Below are 25491 nucleotides of genomic sequence, written 5' to 3' on the forward strand. Positions count from 1 at the left end.
TAGTGGTGAACACATAGAGGTGCCTAAATGGAAGACTTGATCTTCCTACCTCCTACATGACTTCTATGACATTTAGAGGTACCAAAATGAAGATTTTAATCTTCTACCTCATGCTTGAACTATTGGACATATATTATATAACCTAAATATATTATTCGAATAATCGAATCTTTGATGATGAACTAGTGTTCATATGTCGGGGTACTAGATTACATCATCCTAGACTATGATAACTTGTCACGATTCTAATGGAACCTTGTTCCATGAAAACATCTAAACTCCTTCGAGTTTCCTAGTGTCAAGAACAAGCATCATATGTACTAAATGATTATTTTCCATGTTATTCTCATATCTTATTTTTATGTTGTTTTAAACACCGAATCTCGACTCTAAACATACTTGAACCTTAACCCTTATACATTCGGACTCTAAATCTCTACTCGTCAACAATTGGATAATCGGAAAACATATGCAAACTTTGTGAGTATACTCGTATTTCCCCCTTTTTACTTTTACCACTTTTGGGGTGTAACATGTTTACCTATTAACTTACACATGAACACTTTGTTAAACACATGAACGTTCCTATAACATGCTTGTATACGTGATGACTTGATACTTTAAACTTGGGTTATTCTTATGTGTTGAACTTATCATTAACTTCGTACGAGCCAAACCTTGACATATGTAGCGCTATAGGATTAACGACCCGCCCGTAAACTTGAGGTTATGTCTTGAGCATATTGCGTTTTCTTGGTTTGATATGTTAGACACATGCCATATTTAAATGTTTATCTTGAATCACATGCTTGCTATGAGGAATTGTTCAAACTTATCTTTTGCTATGTACGTATCAAACTTGTATACTCGCCTTTGCTTTTGCATTGAACTTTATTTTAAACATGTTACAGGTTGAGGACGATGATGCTATGAAATGAAGTAGCGTTGATGCCTAGATACACATATAGACGTTAGGGTTTAAAATGTTGTATCAAAATTTTGTTATGTTATCATGTTGTTTTGTTAAACTTGTCGTATTTGAATTTCTTGTAATGTTGACTATTTGAAGTTATGAAATGAAATGAAATTTGGATTTTCTAAATATTGTCACAAATAGCGTTATGATGTCTCTAGCAATCTTCACACTTCGTCTCATCCCGATGTTTCCGCCATTGGTTGGGGTGTGACAGATTGGTATCAGAGCCATAACTATAGGGAATTAGGAAAAGTAGGAATGCTTTTACCTAGTCTATAGTTTTAGAGCCTTATTCGTATGCTTTGCTTGGACTACTACATGATACCTTATTTGTTACTTATTTATGTTCTTTTAAACATGTATATTACTCATGTGTAATATTTGACATGTTATTCGTACGCATTAAAGCTTGTTCTATTATGTGTTAACACTTGTTTTATCATTTCATTATTTAAGCACCATTCTTGATATGCTTTCTTATGTGTTTATACTTGCTTGTGTATTTCCTTCAACACACACTTCCCTCATGCATTTTACTTAATTATTCTAAATCCGACAACACTCATATTGTACAAATGAGACGAATTCACCAAAATAGGCGTGAAACCCACAATTTAGTGAACGACTCTCAATCTATCTATTCTTCTTTTTACACGAGATATCGCCCTTGAGCTAGGAGTGAAATCCACATCTAAATGGCAAATCTCAAATTTCAAATTCTAGTGGACCCTCGTCAACATGTCGAAATTTAAATTTTGACCCGACGAGTACCAACCACACTTAGGATACGAAATCGTCAAGATAGGGGTGAAACCCGCACCTTGTCGACTAGTTCCACTCCTTGATTTTTTCATAAATCCCGCCAAGTCTCGAAATTTCGATTGATTTGGGACATGTAGTAACCGGAAGGGTAAATACCGTTAACCGACTTGTCGGCGAGAGTATTTTACCTATTAGGCCAAAGCATGCTCCTCAAATTCAAAAGACTTTTCGACCACTTTGGTTAGTCAAAGTTCCATTTGGAACACTCCAAACTTTGGTCAAACATGTGTTTCTATTGTTCATTTTATACGATGCAATCTTTCAACCTCGAGTTTACCTTTGATTTCTCTTTTCACACGCACAACATATCGAACCTTTTCGATACATTTATATATGCATGATTTTCATATAATTTAAATTCATATTCCTTGTAACAACTAGTGGAGAGGTATCATCGAGATTGGAGTGACTTCCTTACCTTGACGATTGACTCCACCCCTCTTCCCTTAAAACGACCTCACCAACGAGTTAGGGGTGATTCCCTTACTTAGGTGACCGTTACCCAAAACTTCTCTTTCAAAATATTTTATTATGCAAACCCGATCATGTTTTATACCTAAATCATTTATCATTATTCAAAATACCTACTTATACCGATTTCAAAATACATTGTTTATCAAACGTACTTCTTATTCTACCATCCATTTTCACTCAAATCATATACACGAGATTCTTAATCATGTCTTTACCGTTTTACTACACGAATTTCCAAACCTTACGAAATGTTACCTATCAATTTAATCGGTCTAATGAATCTCTTGCCCATGAACTTCACATCTGATTTATTAACTGAAACACGTTCACATTATATCATCATACTAGAGACTTCCACTCTTAATCGAAATCAAACTAACCTTTCTCAATTACTTATAAGACCTCATAGATGTTATATGATCGTTTTACCAAATACTCTTTCCAACATCAATAAATCCTTTGTTAAAATTATTTTTAAACAATCACTAAGTTCTTTTACTAAATTTCTTTTCTAAGGGTCGACGTTTTCACAAGAACTTTCAAAGTTCAAAATTTCATGTTTTGATGCAAATGAAACAAACCCGTTATTTAAAAAAAAAAAAAAAAAAAAAAAAAAAAAAAAAAAACCTTCTCTACAACGCTTAACTCGTCATCCAAATTTCAAAACACGTAGGCTAGAAGACTTTATGGGGACCGACAATTTTCAACATACGTGAACTCCTTTTTTTTTAAACAAAAGTAGCATTTCAATCATTACAAAATACGTTAAGCATGACCAATGAGTACTTTATGTTCCTTTACATATACAAACTATATTCTACCTTTCAAACCAAGCTCAATCTAATTTTGATTCGACAAACTCAACGTTTTGTTTAAACAACTATACATGCACATCATCATACACATTTTAGTCGATATCTCGCGATAACATCATTTATATCGTTCGTATCTACATACTTAACCTTTTTTTTTCTCCGCAATGTCTCAACGTACACCATATACGCAATATTTATTTTTCATACCTACACCTATGTTCATACGTTTTATGCTTGTACTCATAGACATACTACTTATACGTTTTACGCTTCTGCTTGTACACATACTACTTACACGTTTTATGTTTATGCTCATACATACATGCGTATTCATACTTAAACTTATGCTCATACTTTCATCCTTACTCATGATTCGTACATTCGTACCTATACGCGAGCGTAATCCGAGGGATTCGCTTACGTGGGTCCCATACATGCTTAAACATAAACATGCTTACATACGACATTCTTCTATGTACACATTCTTATTTTCAAATTCATGTATACCTTGATTCATACATAACTAGTACAAGCTATGTGGATCATGCGACAATCAGTATAATCGCGGGTGCACACGGGATTATAGTGATAGGCGTATGAGAACCATAGAGTGTACTACTGTGTATGGTAAGACACGGAACGTAACATGACCCCGAGTAACGAAACGGACGTAATGTGGTTAAAACATGGTGGATACGCCGCTGGTACTTCCTATATATAAGTGTTTTCACCATGTTACCAAACTTTCGTAAAACGTGCCATGAGAAATTCAGTGTGTTGCAGACCTTTTGGACCTAATACAACTTCACGCAACTCACAAACGCACTATATCCGATTATTCATGACGAGACTTCATCCTTAACACACTACGTTCATCTATCCAACACTTATGCTATTCACATACTTGTACTCTTTAAGAGTCATTCGTTCATTCTATACTCGTATTATTTTATACAAAACTCGTTCGCAATCCAGCTTGTTTAAACATTTGAGTCCTAACTTACCTCGTTACCTATAAAATAGCCTCCCTATTCTTGATTCTTGTGTAACTATACTTAGTATCTCTCTATTGCTTTATTTAAAGTAACAAACCTTTTCGTCCCTCTCAATAAACAGGTTTTACGAAAGTATGATTTTTTTATACTATCCTTAAAAAAACTTCCCCTTGCAAATCTACCTTGATGTTCTCCAAAATTTGGTACTTTTCAAAACTTTCAAACTTCCCAAGTTTCAATTCTTAATGATCACCTTTATGCCAAAAACTCTTTCAAGCCTTCCTCTTGAATAAATTTCGGGACGAAATTTCCTAAAGGAGGGGAGACTGTAACGCCCTGCGTTTTCAAACATCCTACATTTAGAAACCTTACGTGAAATTCTATCTTTGGAAATCTTGTGTTCTTATAACCATTCTTTCATCGTAATCGTTGTAAAATACGGAACTTGCTTCGTAAATAAAACTTGTACATTACACTTTTTACCTAGTTAAATCATGTTTTATTTCATATTTCACCTTGTTACAAGTTAGGGGAAACATTGTTGCATATTATTACACAACTTAACTAACAAAATTACTCATTATAATGTTTTTAAAAAATAAAAAAATAAAGAAATATGGCAGCCCAAATTCAGCCAAATTCAGCCCCATATAGTTGGGTTTTGTGGGCTAGTTTCAAGGTGTAACCCCTTCTAAACACTTCCAAAGCCCAACCCATTGAAACCCTAATCCTTCCCCCTATAAATACCACTTATAACCAGCCTCCCTACCACTTTTGCAACACTAAAAACTCTCAAAACATCCTCCAAACCGTAGCTGAAAGCAAGGGTTCGAGTAGATTGACACCCCTTCACGAAAATGGGCATAACTCACTCAATTCTTATCCGATTCACTCGATTCTTTTTCCTACTTACTTGTATAATCATGGGGTTCGATTCCTAGACTTCTCCTTGGAGAAATCAGACCTGGAAATGCCCCGAAATAGTCCATAAACTTTCTGTTTGTTTTTATGTTCATCAAAAAACTTGTTTAAACCTATGCAACTTGTGTCCAACACATCTCATACCTATGTCCTAATGCTTACAACTTATCCCATGGTTGGTTAAGCTTAAAAACAAGGTTGAGACATTTAAAATCAGAGGATTAAACCTCATAAACTTGGTGTTTTGTTTAGGGTTTTTAACCCACAAGTCATGTCAAACTTTGTCTCTGATACATGAGTGATTATGGAACAACTTGGGTTGTCCAAACATACAATCCTCACATGATTTGATGATTTCTCTTAGTTAGTGTGTATATTTCTTATTCTTTATTGTATGTTCATGACCCTCCTTGGTTGTTTTTTTTACATCAAGTGTAGTGGTGAACACATAGAGGTGCCTAAATGGAAGACTTGATCTTCCTACCTCCTACATGACTTCTATGACATTTAGAGGTACCAAAATGAAGATTTTAATCTTCTACCTCATGCTTGAACTATTGGACATATATTATATAACCTAAATATATTATTCGAATAATCGAATCTTTGATGATGAACTAGTGTTCATATGTCGGGGTACTAGATTACATCATCCTAGACTATGATAACTTGTCACGATTCTAATGGAACCTTGTTCCATGAAAACATCTAAACTCCTTCGAGTTTCCTAGTGTCAAGAACAAGCATCATATGTACTAAATGATTATTTTCCATGTTATTCTCATATCTTATTTTTATGTTGTTTTAAACACCGAATCTCGACTCTAAACATACTTGAACCTTAACCCTTATACATTCGGACTCTAAATCTCTACTCGTCAACAATTGGATAATCGGAAAACATATGCAAACTTTGTGAGTATACTCGTATTTCCCCCTTTTTACTTTTACCACTTTTGGGGTGTAACATGTTTACCTATTAACTTACACATGAACACTTTGTTAAACACATGAACGTTCCTATAACATGCTTGTATACGTGATGACTTGATACTTTAAACTTGGGTTATTCTTATGTGTTGAACTTATCATTAACTTCGTACGAGCCAAACCTTGACATATGTAGCGCTATAGGATTAACGACCCGCCCGTAAACTTGAGGTTATGTCTTGAGCATATTGCGTTTTCTTGGTTTGATATGTTAGACACATGCCATATTTAAATGTTTATCTTGAATCACATGCTTGCTATGAGGAATTGTTCAAACTTATCTTTTGCTATGTACGTATCAAACTTGTATACTCGCCTTTGCTTTTGCATTGAACTTTATTTTAAACATGTTACAGGTTGAGGACGATGATGCTATGAAATGAAGTAGCGTTGATGCCTAGATACACATATAGACGTTAGGGTTTAAAATGTTGTATCAAAATTTTGTTATGTTATCATGTTGTTTTGTTAAACTTGTCGTATTTGAATTTCTTGTAATGTTGACTATTTGAAGTTATGAAATGAAATGAAATTTGGATTTTCTAAATATTGTCACAAATAGCGTTATGATGTCTCTAGCAATCTTCACACTTCGTCTCATCCCGATGTTTCCGCCATTGGTTGGGGTGTGACAACATTACCCTACAATCATTAACTCATGATTATATCAACCTATCATTTTAAGTCAACATTAATCACTTAACATAACATAGTTATTAGTGAACTGTATATACAACTGAAAGATGCACCTTAAGCAATTCAAAAAGCATGACACAATAATTGAATCTCAAATAAATATATATAACATGAAACAAATAAACGAATGTATACTTTGTTTAATTTTATATTAACAAACTATAAAAACAATATTTAAGTCACTAACATGTTTTTAACATTAAAAAACCCAAATAAGCTCCAAATTAAAATGAAACAAAACAACAGTTTTAAACAAAAAATAGCAAAAAATCCCGAAATTAAAAGAAAACACAAAAAAAGTTAAAAAATAAAATAGAGAAGCCCCAAAAAATTAGATATGTGCAAACTATCATTGAGTAAATTAGTTTTTTTTTCTTTTTTACATATTAAAAAATTCAAAATTAGTTGAAATTATGATTTGAACGAAGACCCAATATGTGAATTTCAACCTTTTCAAACACAAATTCATAGACATACCTTGAGAAAATAAATCTGAACTGTAATAACTGAATTGGGATGAAACAATCAACTTATACATCTTCAGATCCTTGAATCAGAAAAGCATCCAAGAGGGAAAACGACAACAGCCAAATAGGGTTTATAACATCAATAACATAAACAATAGATTACTTAACAAAAGTAATGGAAGAAGAACACAAAATGAATGAATTAACAACGAATTAAAGAAACAAACCTTAAAGATAATGATTGAGAGACCGATTAAAAACTGAATTGATGAAGAAACATAAGATACGTAATTATTAATAGATCTAGGGTTCTTGATACCAATCCTCCTTCATCGATTTTGATTGCCGGTATTCAATTGAAAATGGTGATGGATTGGAGGATGGAGCATTGGTTTTGAAATGGCTGTATATTAATTATGTTTTAGAAAATAGGGGAAAAGAAGAGAAGCGTAAGAGGAGAATGGTTTTGGGGGAAAATTGAAAAAAAAAGGGTGTCAGCATATGCCACGTGGCAAAAGTTATTTTGCTTTATTAGAAGTAGTAGATAATAATAATAATAATAATAATAATAATAATAATAATAATAATAATAATAATAATAATAATAACAATAATAATAATAATTATTATTATTATTATTATTTTAGTTTACTTATTAATTAAAAGATATTTTTGTTACTCATTAGCTACTATAATCTATTTGTTATTTGTAATAAATTAATGTTTTTTACCCTACAAACAAACATATACTTAACTTCATACTTCTAAGTTCTACGATACGACTTGATCTTTCTTAGTACTACTACTTGTTCGCTGTTGCCAGAGTCTTTTTATACTCCACTAAGTTCAGCTCAAGATTATCCACAATACTCGTACCAATTTATAAACAACTTACAATGAACACAAATTTATGTCAACACTAGAATGATTTCTATAGCTTAAGAACACTTTACTTCTTTTGCATGTAATATATAAGTTATAAAAACTTTAGAGTATCACCAAATGACGCCCTTAGGGACGTTCATGGTTGTGGTGGCAGGTGCGGATATACCTTATGATAAGGGGTAGCCCCCGCTACTTCTTGACGCTCCGGCGGTAGTGTAAATTTTGGAAAAAATGACGTTTTTGATGTTTTTTCCGATTTCATTACTATAACAACCCTGCTAAAATCCCTATAACACCCCCTCCCATATGTCCTAAAATACACCCCATATGCGAAAAACGGCTCCGAAATACCTTTAATTTAATAAAAATCAAATAAAATCAAGTTTAGTGGGCCCTCGCGGTGCGCGACGCAGACAGCAGAAGCTGTCGCGGGCCGCGACAGCTGGCCACCAGACGCCACCCGGTGCCGCCACGTGGCAGGAGGCGTGTTGAGGCTAGTGGGTCAACTCAGCAACCCTAGATCCTACACTACCTCGCTCGCGGGCCGCGAAGCCCTTTGTTGTTTCTCTCGCGGGCCGCCAGGAACTCCCGACCTGGCCCTATAAATTGGGAGTTCAGGCTTCAGTTTTCAATCGTTCATTTTCTCGATCTCTCTCTAAATTTCTGAAGTAATAGAAATAATTTCAAAGTGAACCCGAACCGAGACCCGAGACACCCTTGTTTCTTGTAAGCCCAAACCAAAGTGAACCCGAACCGAGCCAACCACCATCACTGCCGCCGCGTGGCGGCTTTGTTTCTTCCCCACCGGTGACCACCGTCACCCTACCACACTGTCGTCACCTCCACAGTCGTCGGCCACCACGATCGTCCTCCACCTTATCACCTGTCACCCTCTCCTTTTCCCTTGCAACTGTTCAAGCAACCATTTTCCCGTTAACCGAGCCAAGACACTAAAAGAAAGACATAAAACCAAGCTGGAGACTCACCATAAAAGTCGCCGAAAATGTAAAGTCTTTAGAAATTTGCGTAGGGCCTCCTTGTTACCCGATCTAAGCACGCAAGAAGAGAAAACTTGAAGATAGACTCCACGGAAAATTGATCGGAGCCTCGTCGGAGTTGTTCCCGAACCCATACAGTTGGGAATCTTCAAAAACGGACATCTCCAACGTGTCGGGGAGGTTCGATTTAGTGGCGTAGAAGCATTTTTGGCCTGAAGTTGGACGACGAACGGCCGCCGCACCGCCTTGCCGGTCGGTCGTCGCCGCCGGGTATTCTTGCCGGCTCCAGTGATTTAGAGAGAGAGAGAGAGAGAGAGAGAGAGAGCAGAGAGTGTGCTTAGGGTAGAGAGAGAGTTGTGTGTGTATGTTGTATTGTGTGTGGTTCAAGCTATTTTTAGGTAGGGTTCTTGGGTGGGTTGGGCTCTAGGCCCATTATCACATTCTTAGTGTTTTGTACGGCCTATGCACGTTTCAAGGCCTGTTTCCGCACCCAAACTCAGTGGATTGTCGTAAAACATTATTCTTGGGTCAAAATATGTAAAATGGTGTCGGTAGTCGACGTTTGACGCATTCATTCGTTGGTTGCGTTAAAATCGCGTAAAATGCTTCGGTTGTCGTTTCTAATATGTTTTTCGATTCGATTTCGGGTGCGAGTATTAAAATTCGATTACAAAGCTAAATATATCGTAATACTTCAGTTTTAAAGGTGATACACAAGTCCGATGCTTCCTTTTCGTTGTCGGTGCATTCCTACAGTCGCGTTTTTCATTCACGTATGCGTTTTGTGACGTTCGAAAGCATGTAATTTCGTCAAACCAAATTGATGTGTATAAAATATACATATAAAACTCATATTTTTCGACGTTGTCGGTATTTCGCTCGGTATCAGTTCGTTACCGTTTAACGTTCTGCAGTTTTTCCGCAAATCATCATTCGAGTACTGTAAAGTCGGATAGAAGTTTCTAGGCATTTCAAAGGACTGCTTAAGTTAATTTACGTCTTAAAACGCTACTTATTATTGTCTTACTGCTTGTTTTGCGTGTAATTATAAACCGAATTTACCGGTTGTCACACCTCAGGTAGCCAGGCTTTTATTTCGTTGTTCATTAAAAAAAATAGAACGTTTACAAGTAATAAATTTAATGGCGGGACACTATATATTTTCATAAAAATCAGTAGGCGCTATTTTAAATAATGGGACTTGCTAGTGGCAAAAGTAAAAACGAATTTACTTAATAAGAACTAGTTTTTTATATCACGCGTTGCAGCGAAACCGAGCAAATGATAATGTAAAACAAACGTGATTTGAAAATAAAGCATGTTGTTTAGAAAGTCAAAACATTAGAACGATTTAGTTTATCATCGTACCGTTTTATGATACCAAATAAATACTTTATTTGAGTATAACTTCGTTTTTAACAAAACTTAATTATACCGAAATGTAAGGGAAAGAAAGCAAGCACAAGTACGTACTTAAGTTTTTAGAAAAAAGTTATAAACGTAAATTACAAAAGAAGTATCAAATTAATGGATAAATTAATATATGTTCAAAAAAAGAAAAAAACAATTATTAAAAAAAGGTAAAGGAATATACGTTAAAAAAAAGAAAAATATATTATTAAAAGTAAATATAATAATAAACTATTATAATATAGTATATAATAATATAATTAAAAACTATATATTATTATAAAAATAAAGTTACTATTCATCAGCCCTCGTTAATAATATATACTAGGTTTTTTTTTCGTCACGCGTTGCGGCGAAACACAGCAAATGATAATGTAAAACAAACGTTATTTGAAAATGTAACATGTTGTTTATATAGCCAAACCGTTATAATCGGTTTAGTTTATCATCTTATCAATTTACGATAACAAATAAATACTTTTATTTTTAAATATAAATTCGTTTTTAATAAAACTTATACTGATCGAGGGTAAAAATTAAGTACAACTACGTACTTAATTTTTAGAAAATAAAAAATTAACGAACATAAGTTATTAAAGAAATATCAAATTAATTGATAAAGTAAAGATGATTTAAAAAAATAATTATTAAAACCAAAAAAAATGATAAAGGAAATATGGTTTTAGAAAAGGAAAAAAATAAAAATACGTTAAAAGCTAAAAGTACATAGGAAAAAATGAAAATATGTTAAAAGCTAAAAGTAAATACTAAAAATAATATACAGATATAATAAAATATTAAAAAAGATATATATTATTTTAAATTTAAAAATACTATTCATGGTCCTTCGAAAACTATATATATACATGGCCCTTCGAAAACTATATATATAAAATATAATTAGAAATTTTTGTTAAAAGAATACTTTTAGTTGCCCACATGTACAAACTTTGTAAGTATTTATATAGTTTTCTTTATTTTGTTTTCATTTGGATGCATAATTAGCTGCTTTTTTTTCTTAATTGATTTTTTATTTACTTTAATATTTATAACTAACTTTAGGGATATTTTATTTTAATTTTAACTTTTATAATAAAACTTTTATAAATGTTTGAATGTTTCATTGAGATTTGCTTTTTTTTTTTGCTACATTTGATGTAAATTTCATTTGAAAACGAATTTTCATAATGATATAATTTCATTCTTCTTCCTGTAGCGCATCCGGCTTTCCATCATATTGCTTTAAATAATCAAAGCATGGGCTTACAATTCGTAAACTATACTTTAAATTTTCATTCTTTATTAGTTTTTTTTCTCTTACAACCTTTAACATATGATGTTTAATAAAATTACGAATTTTCCATTTGACGTGAATTTTTTGTTGAGTAAATACGTATACCAATGTACATGTCGTCGAAACCGATCCTTACAAATTTTAATTCCCCGTTGCGGTGCTCGGGTAATATATCGCTAGTTATATTATATTTAAGAAAATAAATTTGATTTAAAACTATCATTCCATAAAATAAATTTGTTCATTTTCCAAAAGCTTCGTACATCTCATTCTCTTAATCTTATAACTTTATGTAATGATTAAGGAATTGATATAATTAATATTCTACTTTTCCTAGTCATTTTTAGATTCTACTTTTCCTAGTGATTTTTAAAATCTAATATTAATAAAAGAATACTTTTAATACCACATAGCATTCTTTTCATTGATTTAGTAATAATAAAGCCACATGTCATTTGCTACTTTAATCCTACAATTTTTATTTATATTTTTTAAATAAAAGAATTATATTAAAAAATATAAATAAAAATTGTAAGATTGAAGTAGCAAATGACATATGCCTTTATTATTACTAAATCAATGAAAAGAATGCCATGTGGCATTAAAAATATTCTTTTATTAATATTAGATGTATATTATTGATTAATTTTATTTGGATACTCAAAATATTTTAAATTTTCGCAATGAACGAATAATAAAGTATTCTAAATTAGTATTAGCGAATAAAACATTAATATAAATTATATTATTGCAAATGTAATATATTTAAATATTATAAATATTAATTATATAGCTTTTCTTTCTTCATAATGCGAATAGCATTCTCTCCTTTAATTTAATATAATATTAGGTAAATATAATTAATATAATAATTAGTTCTACAATAATTCTAATAGGTATCTAATATTATAATTAATAATCGTACTTCATTTTTTTAACATGTGTTATGAATTATATTAATTTACCGATAGTATTATTAAAATATTATTTATTATATTAATATCTAATATTATTATCATTAATATATTGTATTGTAAACAACTTCAATATTTAAATGATGTAAAGATAATTAGGTTCTCAACGGGTTCGATCAATCCAATCGGAGAACATCTGCACCTTTGCATTTATGACTCTAATTTTCAGATCTATTATCAAAATGCATATCATGATTTCAAAATTAAAAAAAATAGTTAATCTCAAGCTATCCATGTTCATCTAAATGGCAATCTATATAAACATCACCGCTAATAACAGTTTTAACTTTACCAAAGCATAGAGGTTTATGTAAATTGGTGCACGTATAAAAATAAATCACTTGTGTAAATTTGTGCAGATGTTGTAAAGTTACATGATTTCTATCTTTAGATCTGTGTAATATACAGGCTTATAATCAATAATAATTTAATGCAAGTCTATATTCACTAGATGTCCTAAATGGAGTTATATATTTAGGCTTGCCAAACCATTGATAATTACTAAAGGTCAGTGCTTCAGTGACGTTATCAAGAAATATTGATGGAATTAACGGTTTATGTAATGGAACTCGACTTCAGGTCCTATCACTGTCTGATCAAGTTATCGAGGCATCATATTAACCGGAAGTAATATTGGCACTCGAACGTTTATCTCTAGATTTCGTTTAATATCGCCAAATATAAGGATTCCGTCTAAATTGACAAGAAAACAGTTTCTTCTCGCCCTATGTTTTGCCATGTAAAGTTGTTTGTTTCTAAGAGAATCGGTTTTTACCAATGACCAACTGTTGCGTCATCTATAGTAAAATAATTCACTTATGTAAATTTATGAACAATATAAAATTAAATGATTTATAATTTTATACCCTTAAACCCGTATAATACACGGGTTTAATAATCTAGTATATTTATATTTGAGGGACATGTTTAACACACAAAGGGCTCGCCCATTCAAAACTCAATATTTTGTTGAGAAATAATAACCTTATAAATAAATGTAAAGGGGAGGATTCTTTGCAGAACCCCATTTTTAATCAGAACTCACAGAACTAATATTGACCACACATTTTTTATAACCTAACAATAAATAAAAAGAGTAAAATGGTAATCTTTTAATTAGTTTCTCTCTCTTGTTGATTAATTAATTAACCAACTATTGATTCTCTCTCCTACCATTCATTTTTATGAAATTTTAAAGGTTCAAACTATTTTTCCTTTAAACTGTTTCAATATCATATTGATTAATTTTGGTATATTAGCATATAATATATGCAAGTCTTATACATATATGTAAGTGAACAGTCAAACTTTTCAATATTTATGTATAGATATGTACGTACACCGACCAATAATGATTTTTAGCATTTTCACATTCATAATAATCAATAAATGCGGGTGTAGTACTCGTATTGTATTCTAGAACTTTTACTTATTTACATATATATACATATGAATATTTTCGGTTGTGCTATCTACAACTTTTTTTATATATTGTCATCAACTCAATGACATAATTCAAATTTACATTCACACATATGTAAATAAATGTTTACATACATGTATGTAAAAAAAAAAACTACATGTTTACATACGTGCAAGTTCAAAATTTAAACAAATCTTTTCAACCTACATGTTTACCTACCATTTTCACTTCCCTGTTTATTTTTCATTGAATTTGCAGATTTTCCCAAAACAATATGAAAGCCTCAAATAGATCAAAAGCCTGGAACAAAAATTGCAAACACTGTCATGAATGTAAGAAAACTGATTTTAAGATAACGAAACTAAACATATACAACCTATCACTTGTAGACCTTTGTTTTGCATATGTGTAAGTTAACTAACTACACATTTACAATCTTATTTACATATATGTAACTTAAATATTTATATATATGTAATTAATAGGTTTACACATAAACCATAAAATATATGTGTAGATAATTCAGATTACAAAGAACAAATAATTCATATATCAGAAAGTAGGTACACTAACTGTTGGAACCTGAAGGTTTATGCATGTGAATTTACATAGTCTAAGGGTTGTTTATGTATTTGTTTTGATTTCGTGTTTGGGCCGAAAATGTAAGGGGTTGGGTTAGTAGGCTTTGAGTCGCAATGGGCTTAGGTTAGCCTGGTGATTTTGTATTTAAACCAATCTCAACCTCTTGGTTGAGGTTGTTGGTGTGATTGCTAGTTGCGACTCAAAGGACAAGTGGTGATCGAGATTCTTGTATCAGTCTTAGTCAAATCTTTGAATGCAAGATCTCTTTGGTTTGTGTTTAATTCATACTATTGTTCCTTCATCGTTGTTTGCTTTTGAATCTACTTGTGATTGTTTTCCGCACCTTCACAAGGCGATATTGATATCATTGATAGATCCTGAACGGGTTTTACAATTGGTATCAGAGCCAAGAAACCATTCTTGGTTCGGTTTTGATATCAGTCAGATTCAAGAACAAACGGTTATTACTAATCTGGTTTTTGTGGTTGTTTTGCAGTGGAATCCTTATAATTTTCGATCTGTTCTTGGTGAAATTATTGAAGATTGTTACTGATTTTGGATTGTGTGATTTCAGAAAATTCTGTTTGCTGATTTCTCGGAGCTGATCGAAGAAAATTCAAGGATTTCAAAATCTTTGAATTTTGGAAGTGCTGAAAAACCGGGATTACGAGTCAACAGTGCTTATCTCTTATCTGTTTTGCAGGTTTCGACTCGCAATCACTTGCAGTCTCGGCTTGTGCTATTTCCGTCTCGACTCGCAACTGCTGTTTGTCTCGACTTGTCTTGTTTTGGTCTCGACTCGCAACAGCTGTCAGTCTCGGTTTGTCCTGTTTTAGTCTCGACTCGCAATCACTCGCAGTCTCGACTCGCAATCAGCTAGTCTCGACAAGTGGTGGATTTGATTTTGACTCGCAACAAATCAAGTCTGATTTTTGGTCTCGACTCGCATTCGTGGTCTCGACTCGCAACGTCAAATTGCAACGTGTTTGTTACTTGAACTGTTGAAACTTTTGGACCCTAAAAGAAATTAATTAATTATTTAACTATGGCAACAAATAACGCTGAATTGGCCGCTCTTAACCACCAACAAGAACTGGACTCAAAACATGGAACCACGACACGTATTCCAAGGTTGACTGATGCAAATGACTTTCCCGAATGGAAATGGCGCTTTGAACAGCATTTAAAGGTCAAGGATTATAAACTCTGGCGAAGCATTCTAAGGGGTCCTAGGGAGATTATGATGGAGAGTCCCACTGAACCAGATGTTAAGATAAAGAAGCCTAGAGATCAATACACCGAAGATGATCTGCTTATAACTGAGGAAGATGATCGAGCACTTTCATACTTGACCATGGGATTGGGTCCTGACATTGCTATAGGTTTTCGCACCTGTAAATCTGCTAAAGAACTGTGGGAATCGTTGATCGAAGTTTATGAAGGAAATGAAGATATGAAAGAGAGTCGTAGAAATCTGCTACAACAAAATTTCAACAACTTCAATCACATTTTTGGTGAAACTGTAGACAATCAGATTCAGAGATTTGTGAAGTTGGTAACCCAAATGCAAATGGAAGAAATTCATACATCAAACGCATCCACCAACAGGCAGCTTCTTAATGCATTGCCAAAGAGTTGGGATCATCATGTAGCCATGATCAAGAAAACTAAAGACCTTGCAAGATGTACTCTGTCAGAGATGATCTCACATATCAAAGCTTGTGAACTAGACGATAAACAGAGAGAAACCAACTACAAGAACAGCATGTTGGCTGCAGGTTTTTCCATTGCTCCCACCTCATCTAACAATAACAACGCAGCTCTGTTGTCTCAAAGAGGATTTCAAATGTTTCGCAATGCCACATCTGCTAAGCCTGCTCCCACTTCAGCAAATGTCTACTGCTCAGGGTCCTCTAATCAAGCTGCTTCTCCAGTTGCTCCGGCTAAGACTTCTCCCACTTCCGCCTCTGCTGCAAATAATGAGATGATTGCTTTCTTCTCGAAACAGACAAAAGAAAATCTTGAAATAGCAGCTTCTGTCATAAACTGTTTGAATGCCTTTGCTTCAGGCAACCTTGGTCCTCCCAAATTCTCCATGGACGACTTGGATCAGATTCATCCAGAAGATGTGGAAGAAATGGATATAACTTGGCAGATGGCTATGGCAGCATTTAGAGCCAAAAACTTCGTGAGGAAAACAGGGAAAAACAAATGGCAAGGTCTTACCTTTACAGGACCTGCAAAAATGCCATTTGAGTTTCGCTGCTACAATTGTCATGAACAGGGTCATTTGGCTAGAAACTGTACTAAACCTAAGGTAAATGGTGAACAAACTCCAGCCCAGCCTGCTGCTCCTGTTACACCCAACCGAGAAAGGGCTCTTGTGACTACTTCAAGCGTGTCGACTGATGCTGCTAACAGTGGAAGTCCTCAACCTTTGGGATTGGCTCAAGCCTTGGTGGTTCAGCCTGATTCGCCTTTCGACTGGAGTTCGGAGATTGAGCGACTGCACATCTCAGCTCCAGAAAATCAAACCAACTCGAGCAACATAGCTTTCATGGCCAGAGATGATCAAGTTCCAGTGAATGCAGATGATACTTTAGCACATGAGGAGGAGCCGTCAGTTGAAAACCTTGCCTTCATGACTCAGATCCTGTCAGCACCTATCAAAGGTCTCACGAAAGAAGAGGTAATTTCTGTTTTCTGCACTCCTGAATGTAGAGAGCGAGTTGAGGCTTATAGAATTCACAACGCTGAGCTAATCGAAGACTACAATGAAATTAAAAGAAAAAATTTCACTTTAACGAAAAACGAAAAACTTTTCAAAGAGAAAATCGAAGCTCAGCGTAAGGACATTGTTCAACTTAAGGACGATGTTAGTGTAGCCACAGCCCAACTCATTATGGTTAAAGAGAAACTCTGTGAAGTGACTAAAGAACTGGAGGATGTTAGGGATAAATATCAAATAAATCAGTTGAACATTAAAAAATTCGATTCCTCCAGTAAATTAGTCAAAAATCTGTGTGATCAACAGTTAGCATATTCTAAAAAGAAAGGGTTGGGATTGGGGTATCATCAGACTCCTCCTCCGTACAATAACAATTATACTTACTTGCCTATGACCGAGGAGGAGATGTTGAATGAAAGTAAAATGACATATGGTCCTAAAAATAACAAGCCCTCAGTAAATGTCGAATGTGCTGAAGAACAGGTAAAACCAAAAGCGTGTTTTGTATCAAAGGGTACTTTTGATCCTAACATCTCTTCATCATGTGCAGATAAAGTACCTGAAGTGATATGGGGAGATTTGTTTGGGAGTGAACAAGTTTTAGACTCTGATTCTTCTAAAACTTCTTTTGATAATACTGATTCTGGTTGTGTGTTTGGACAAGCGTTTTTGAACTCATTTCATAGTTATGTTTCGTCTTCTTTTGGGCCTGATGTTTTGGGCAAAACTGTGAATGCTTGTGATGAACCTTTTAAAAATGCATGTGATGATGAATGTTTTTCCGTTGCTGAAAATTGTGATTTTAATGTTTCTAACTCTCCAGCTGAAAATAGTGTGACAGGTGAGGTTCCTCAGGACACATTCAGTGAAACCACTGAAACTGTTTCGCAAGAGAATCAACAGCACTCTGATTCTTCTTCAGAATCAATTTCAGTGGACGTTTCTACTGTTGAACCTAGTGGGACCCCTTTAGATGGCAAAGATGAAAAGGAATCATTATTTGTTAATGAAGTCTCAGCATCTACTGAGACTGAAACTGATAAAGATTTACAACAGGAGAAAGAGGCCATTTTAAATGAAAATTTGAAAGAAAATTTTTGTGAAGAAAAATTTGAAACAACATCTGAAACATCTGTTCAAAATGGGTTTGATAAAATAATGAGCAAAGAAAATTCTAACTTTTCAGAGTCTCGTGCTTGTGCCAGTGCTAGTTCTGATCATCAGGTATCTACAAGTTCAGAGAAGGCACAAGCAAGTCAAACAAAACAGAACAAGCAAGCTCAATCCTCTAGACCCAAAAGACCCGCAGCCACTATGAATTATCAAAACTTTTCCACACTGAAACGACAAACTTGTTTCAATTGTGGGATCGCTGGGCACATTGCCAGAAACTGTGTTTCTTCTTCCTTTGTGCAGTCTAAAAATAAACGTGCACAAAATCAGAAAGTCAAACCAAACCGATATGGTTATTCTGAGTCAGTGACGACTGATAAGTCTAAGACAATGAAGAATAATCATCGTAAGGTCAGGCCTTCTGATCAAGATTGGAATGCAGCCAAACGCAGAAATAAAAATAAGCAAAATCATTTTTCAGAGAAACAATCCAAGGCGTTTGGTAATTATAATTCTAAATGGTCGAGACAACATTGGAAACCTAAATCTAAGGCCATGCATTCCAACTTGCCTCATACACTTCATAAAAATCCTGCCAATGAAAATTCTTCGAAATTTTTAAATAAAAATAATCTGGTATGGCAGAGAGTGACTTATATTGATGCAAAAGGACAACCCAGATCCACTATGGGCTGGGTTCCTAAATCTAACTAATCCCGCTAATCGTGCAGGAACAGCTGTGGAGGACTACCGTGCGCCTCTGGTACATGGATAGTGGCTGTTCCAGGCACATGACAGGAGACTTATCCCAACTGGTAAATGTCAAAGAGTTTAATGGAGGATATGTCTCATTTGCGGGAGGAGAGTCTGGCAGAATCACATTAAAAAGAACTGTTCGAAACGGTGTTTTAAGCTTCGAAAATGTTAATTATGTTCCAGAACTGAAACACAATCTGTTGAGCATTTCTCAGATTTGTGATCGAGGGAATTCAGTTCATTTCACAAAGAAGGGGTGTTATGTTCTTAAACCTGGGATTGTTATTCCAGAAGACTGGTTCTTAATGACAGCTAAGAGAAAAGGAAATGCATATGTAATCGATATGAACAAGAAACCGTGTGAAGAGATTACTTGCTTATTTTCAAAGATTTCAGAACATGATGGTCTACTGTGGCATCGTCGCCTTGGGCATGTGAACATGAAGAATTTAAATCGTCTGGCTAAAGGTCAACTAGTTCGTGATCTTCCAATCAAGGATTTCATGTTGGTGGAGAAATGTGTTGCTTGTGCGAAAGGAAAAGCTCATCGAAAACCTCATAAGGCTAAACCAGCTCCCTCGACAAAAGCTATACTTGAGCTACTTCACATGGATCTCTTTGGTCCAGTGAATGTGCTGAGTATTGGGAAGAAAGCTTATTGTCTGGTAATCGTCGATGATTACTCTCGCTACACCTGGGTGTACTTTCTCAGTCATAAAAATGGAACTGCTGTCTTGGTGAAACAATTCATCACTTTGGCTGAAAATCAAGAGAGTGCTAAGGTGAAGGTAATTCGATCGGACAATGGGACAGAATTCAAGAACATTACTTTGGATACATTCTGCATTGATAAGGGAATTGATCGTCAGTACAGTGCGCCACGAACTCCTCAACAAAATGGAGTAGCTGAAAGAAGGAATCGTACTCTCATCGAGGCTGCGCGAACTATGCTGGCTGATTCGAAGCTTCCTAGCTTCTTTTGGGCTGAGGCTGTTAGCACGGCTTGTTACATCCAGAATCATGCTTTAGTAAACAAACGTCATATGAAAACACCTTATGAGATTCTGGAGGGACGTAAACCTTCGGTTTCACACTTCCGTATCTTTGGTTGTCCATGTGTATTATTACTCATGGATTCCAATGGAAAGTTTGAAGTCAAAGGGGACGAATGTTTCTTTGTTGGATATGCTAAGGGCTCTGCTTATAGAGTATACAACAAAGTAACTAAAAAGGTCGTCGAGTCGTGCAACATAGAGTGGCTTGAAGAGAATGCTACGGATGCTAGAGTCGGTCCAGACTGGTTATACGATTATTCTGAATTGTTTAAATCATTTAACATTTTGTCAAGTGATTTTTCAAATACAGGTATGTCTATTCCCAAACAACCATTGTCATTTGAAGATACTGAAGACGATGAACAGATGCAAGAAAGCGTGAGGCATCATACCATTGATCCACCGGGAATGTTGTTTACGCAGCATCCTACGCCTCCGCCGACGTTCAATCGATCCCCTGAAGGTGCCTCAACTGGTGGTTCTGCATCAAGCAGTTCTGACTATGCATTGTTTCCTGAACCAATTCCTGAGGATTGCATTGTCACCACTCCTGTAGTTCATAGTACTGCAGCACCTAATGAGGGGGAGTCTAGCAACACCACCACTGAAGAGGAGATTGTACCTGACTTGGCAATACCTACGAGTGTTCAACGCAATCACCCAATAGAGAATGTGATTGGTCCTGTAAATGCAGGAATTTTGACCAGGAGTCAATCGGGAACCATCAATACTTGCTTATATTCTTGCTATCTTTCTCAAATCGAACCTAAAACTGTTGATATAGCTTTGCAGGAACCAGGCTGGGTAGATGCTATGCACGAAGAGCTGAACCAGTTTGAAAAGCTTGGAGTATGGAAACTCGTCAAGTTGCCAAAAGGAAAGCGTAAACTTGGAACTAGATGGGTATTTCGGAACAAGCAAGATTCTGCAGGGGTCATTGTTCGAAACAAAGCAAGGCTGGTGGTTCAGGGATTTAGACAAATAGAAGGTCTGGACTATGATGAAGTATATGCTCCGGTTGCACGACTTGAAGCCATCCGGATCTTCTTAGCTTACGCGTCGTACATGGGGTTCACTGTTTATCAGATAGACGTCAAGACTGCGTTTCTCTATGGAGATGTGAAGGAAGAAATCTTTGTTGAGCAGCCCCCAGGGTTTGTGCATCCAGACCATCCAGAGTATGCTTACAAGCTAGACAAGGCGTTGTACGGTTTACACCAAGCTCCACGGGCTTGGTATGCCACATTGACTGAACATCTTTTGGCTCATGGGTACACACGTGGCACAATAGATCAGACTTTGTTTATCAAGAAAGTGGGCAAGGATCAAATCTTAGTTCAGATTTATGTCGATGATATTATCTTCGGGTCTACGAGTGAGGATCTTTGCAAGGAATTTGAAGGAGTTATGAAGAAGAAATTTGAAATGAGTGCTCTTGGGGAAATGACACTGTTTCTGGGTCTACAAGTCAAGCAGAGTTCTCAAGGGATTCTTATCCATCAAGGGAAGTATGTGGATGACGTGCTGGCGAAATTCAAGTTTACGGATGCAAAGCCTGCTGAAACACCAATGGCAGAGAGACCGCTATTGACTGAAGATGAAGAAGGAGATTCTGTAGATCAACGTCAGTATAGGTCTATGATCGGGTCGTTGATGTATCTCACGGCAAGTCGTCCGGATATCATGTTTGCTGTCTGCAACTGTGCACGATATCAGGCTAATCCTAAAACTTCTCATCTTATTGCTGTTAAAAGAATCTTTCGGTACCTTAAAGGCCGCCCCCGGTTTGGTCTATGGTATCCGAGGGATTCCAATTTTGACTTGTTTGCTTTCTCTGACAGCAACTTTGGAGGTACTGACAGTGACAGGAAATCTACATCGGCGGGATGTCAATTTTTGGGCGACAGGCTCATTTCTTGGCAATGCAAGAAACAACAAACAGTGGCGATATCTACAGCTGAAGCTGAGTACGTTGCTGCTTCTGCTTCTTGTTCTCAAGTGGTGTGGATGCAACATCAATTGCAGGACTATGGTTTGACTTATCTTATCACTACTATTTACTGCGATAATGATGCTGCAATTCAAATTGTTCGAAATCCTGTTTTTCACTCCAAAACCAAGCACATTGATATTAAAGTTCATTTCATTCGAGATTGCTTCAACAGAGGTCTTATTACTCTTGAACAAATCAACACAGATGCAAATGCTGCCGATTTGTTCACCAAACCTGTCAGCAGCTCGAAATTCAGAGTGCTTGTGGATTTTCTAAAAATGATCCGTTTCACTGACTGAGCATGTTTGTGTTTCGTAGGTAAATTTGTTCATAAATTTTTTCTATTCTTAGGAAGGGTTTTTTTTTTTTTTTTTTTTATGCACAAATTTAGGGGGAGAAAACTACAAAAACACAAAAACATTAAAAAAAAAGGTGTTGCAATGACTGGGAAATGAAATGAATTTTCACATAATGGTCAAGGGCTGACTCATGTAAGACCAGTATCGAAACAGTTTGACTCTAGTATTGATATGTTGGTAGGCTCTATTCTTTAGACTAAAGAAATTGGTTGTTTCTGTTTAGAACTAAAATAGTACATGACCCCAGGAAAGAAAATCACTTGGAATTAGTTCATATCTATTTGAATGTTTGCATGTTGTCCCGATACACACAATTTTGATCTGACTCTGAAATCTTCTCTGAAAAAGTCGTGTACCTCCTCTGCTGCATCCAGATACATGCTGACCTGGAGGTGCTAGGCAACGTCAGCTTCTGCTGCATCCAGATACATGCTGACCTAGTTGTACGTTGTCGCTCTGTAGATCATTTATACACCCGAAAGAGGCCCTCTAGTGCCCAAAAGAAACCCAAATTAAACCTATATCAAATTGAGAAAAGCTCATTTGATCTGTATATTATACCATCTCTACTTAAGATCTATTCTGTTCTCTTCTCAACCTATTCCCAGTTAAGATTTCAGAGATCTGGATTGGACTTGTGAAATATGTGGTAGGGATGCTACATACATGATAGAATGTGCTGCTTATATTTCCGGGATTTGATTAGTATTTGTATGGGTGTTCATTGATAAGAAACTAAAACATGATAAAATACGTTACAGGCAGTTATATGGAACAGATCTGGGAACATTTGTTTAGGTGGACAAATATACTGGCAATCGTCTAGATCATTCGGTGGTAGCTCAGTGTTGATAAGTGAAGTCAAGCCCGAAACCTCGTGATTTGATCCCTGAGTAATCTTCGTAATTTTCCTAATTTATTTTTGTAAATAATTTTTTTTATTTTTATTTTTATTATTTTATTTTTTTGTTTTTAGGTTTTTGCAAATCATGCTCAGGAAGTCTAAATGGGTTTAATTCGATTAACTGATTGCTAAATGGACTCGATTAAAAGTTTTATAAAATTATTTAAGAAAATCTAATTAATTCGGTCCAGGCCCAAACAGTTACATTATCAGGCCCAAGCCCACTTGGTTGGGTTGAGTACAAATTCAAGGTCTCGAGTCGAGACCTCACTTCTCACTCGAGACTTTCAAGATTCTCTCTCAAAATTCCGGCGAATAATCTTGTTCTTCGTAATTCCGACTTGATTTCAATCGTGATCTTCGGTTTCGAGTCATCTTTGTGGTGTTTCCGGTTTCGAGTCATAGTTTGTTCAAGGTATGTTGATGATTTGCTTGAAGATTTGCAGGTGATATGAAGATCTGATGAATATTGATGAAGATTTGAAGATCATCAAGAACCCTAATTTGAATATATCTTGGTCTTCAAATTATTTTGATGATGATATGGGTTTTTGATCCAAATAGATTGGAAGAAATAGTGTTTTTGTGATCTCGACTCAGACAAAGCATAAGGACTCGAGACCAGTTGTTGCGAGTCGCAACCTCATAGTAATGACTCGAGATCTCTTGGTTTCGACTCGGGTCTCGACTCGAGATCTCGGATGTAACTCTTGGTTGCGACTCAAGATTTCTTGTTGCGACTCATGATTTCGAGTCAACAGTGTCTGGTTTCGAGTCAAAGTTTGAAATTTCTGAGTTGTTGACTTCAAAATTTAAATGTTTGTAACATACTTCCGTTTTGTGCAGATCATGGATTTGAAGTTTATTGCAACACATAATCAGGCTGGATATTTAGCACCTCATCCAGAGAAGCATCGGAGAATGTACACTTCGTTAATGAAAGGCCTCAACAGTTGCCGCATCGTTCACGCGTTACGAGAAAATCCTGTTATCTATGAAAGTCTTATTCAAGAGTTCTGGAAGAACGCGAAAATCGAGGTAGTTGAAGGAAAGGGAGTTATTGTCTCTGAAGTTCAGAAAAAGACGGTCACTGTGTCAGAACAGATGATTCGAGAAGTGTTACAGTTTAATGATCAAGAATCAGATTCAATATAGGTTCCAGCTGGTGCAGTTGAAGCTATCCTGCCTAGACTGAGTTATGAAGGAAGATACCCGCCTTTGGTTAAGAAGTTCGTGCATCCATATTGGAGGCTTTTGCTGCACATGTTTCTGTTGTGCATATCTGAGAACAGAGGGGGTACTGATCAGCTAAACAGTACGCAGACTGCTGCTTTGGTCTGTGTGATTATTAATGAACCTTTCAACTATTCGAAATATATCTTGGAAGCTATGAAAAGAAATGTGTTAGGGGTCAGAAAAGACAAATTTCTTATGTATCCAAGGTTTCTGCAGATGATTTTCAATGCATGTTATTCTGAGTTGGTGAGATCAGGAAACACTTTAGAATTGAAGCCGATGGGTCCTGCTTGTTTTGGTGTGCTGACTCCAAAGAAGGGTACCGAAAAGAAGTTTGAAGGACGGATTCCGTTGGAGAAGTTTGGTCAATTTGCAGAAACTGAAGATATTATTGCTGATCCTGTTATAGTTCAACCGGTTCAAGAAGATGTTGGGCCTGCAAATGCTATTGTTGCAGAAGAGCATGATGTTCAGAGAGGTGTTGAAGAAGAGACTGAGACTGAGTTTGTGACAATTGATTCTGATGAGGAAGGTGTTGAGATTATGTATGATTCTGATGAGGATATGGAACTTCCACCTGAAGCTGGAGTTACTGATGCCGTTTCAACTGCTCCACCTGTGATTT

This window comes from Helianthus annuus, chromosome 9 (genome assembly GCF_002127325.2).
Source record: "Helianthus annuus cultivar XRQ/B chromosome 9, HanXRQr2.0-SUNRISE, whole genome shotgun sequence".
In the NCBI taxonomy this organism is placed as follows: domain Eukaryota; kingdom Viridiplantae; phylum Streptophyta; class Magnoliopsida; order Asterales; family Asteraceae; genus Helianthus; species Helianthus annuus.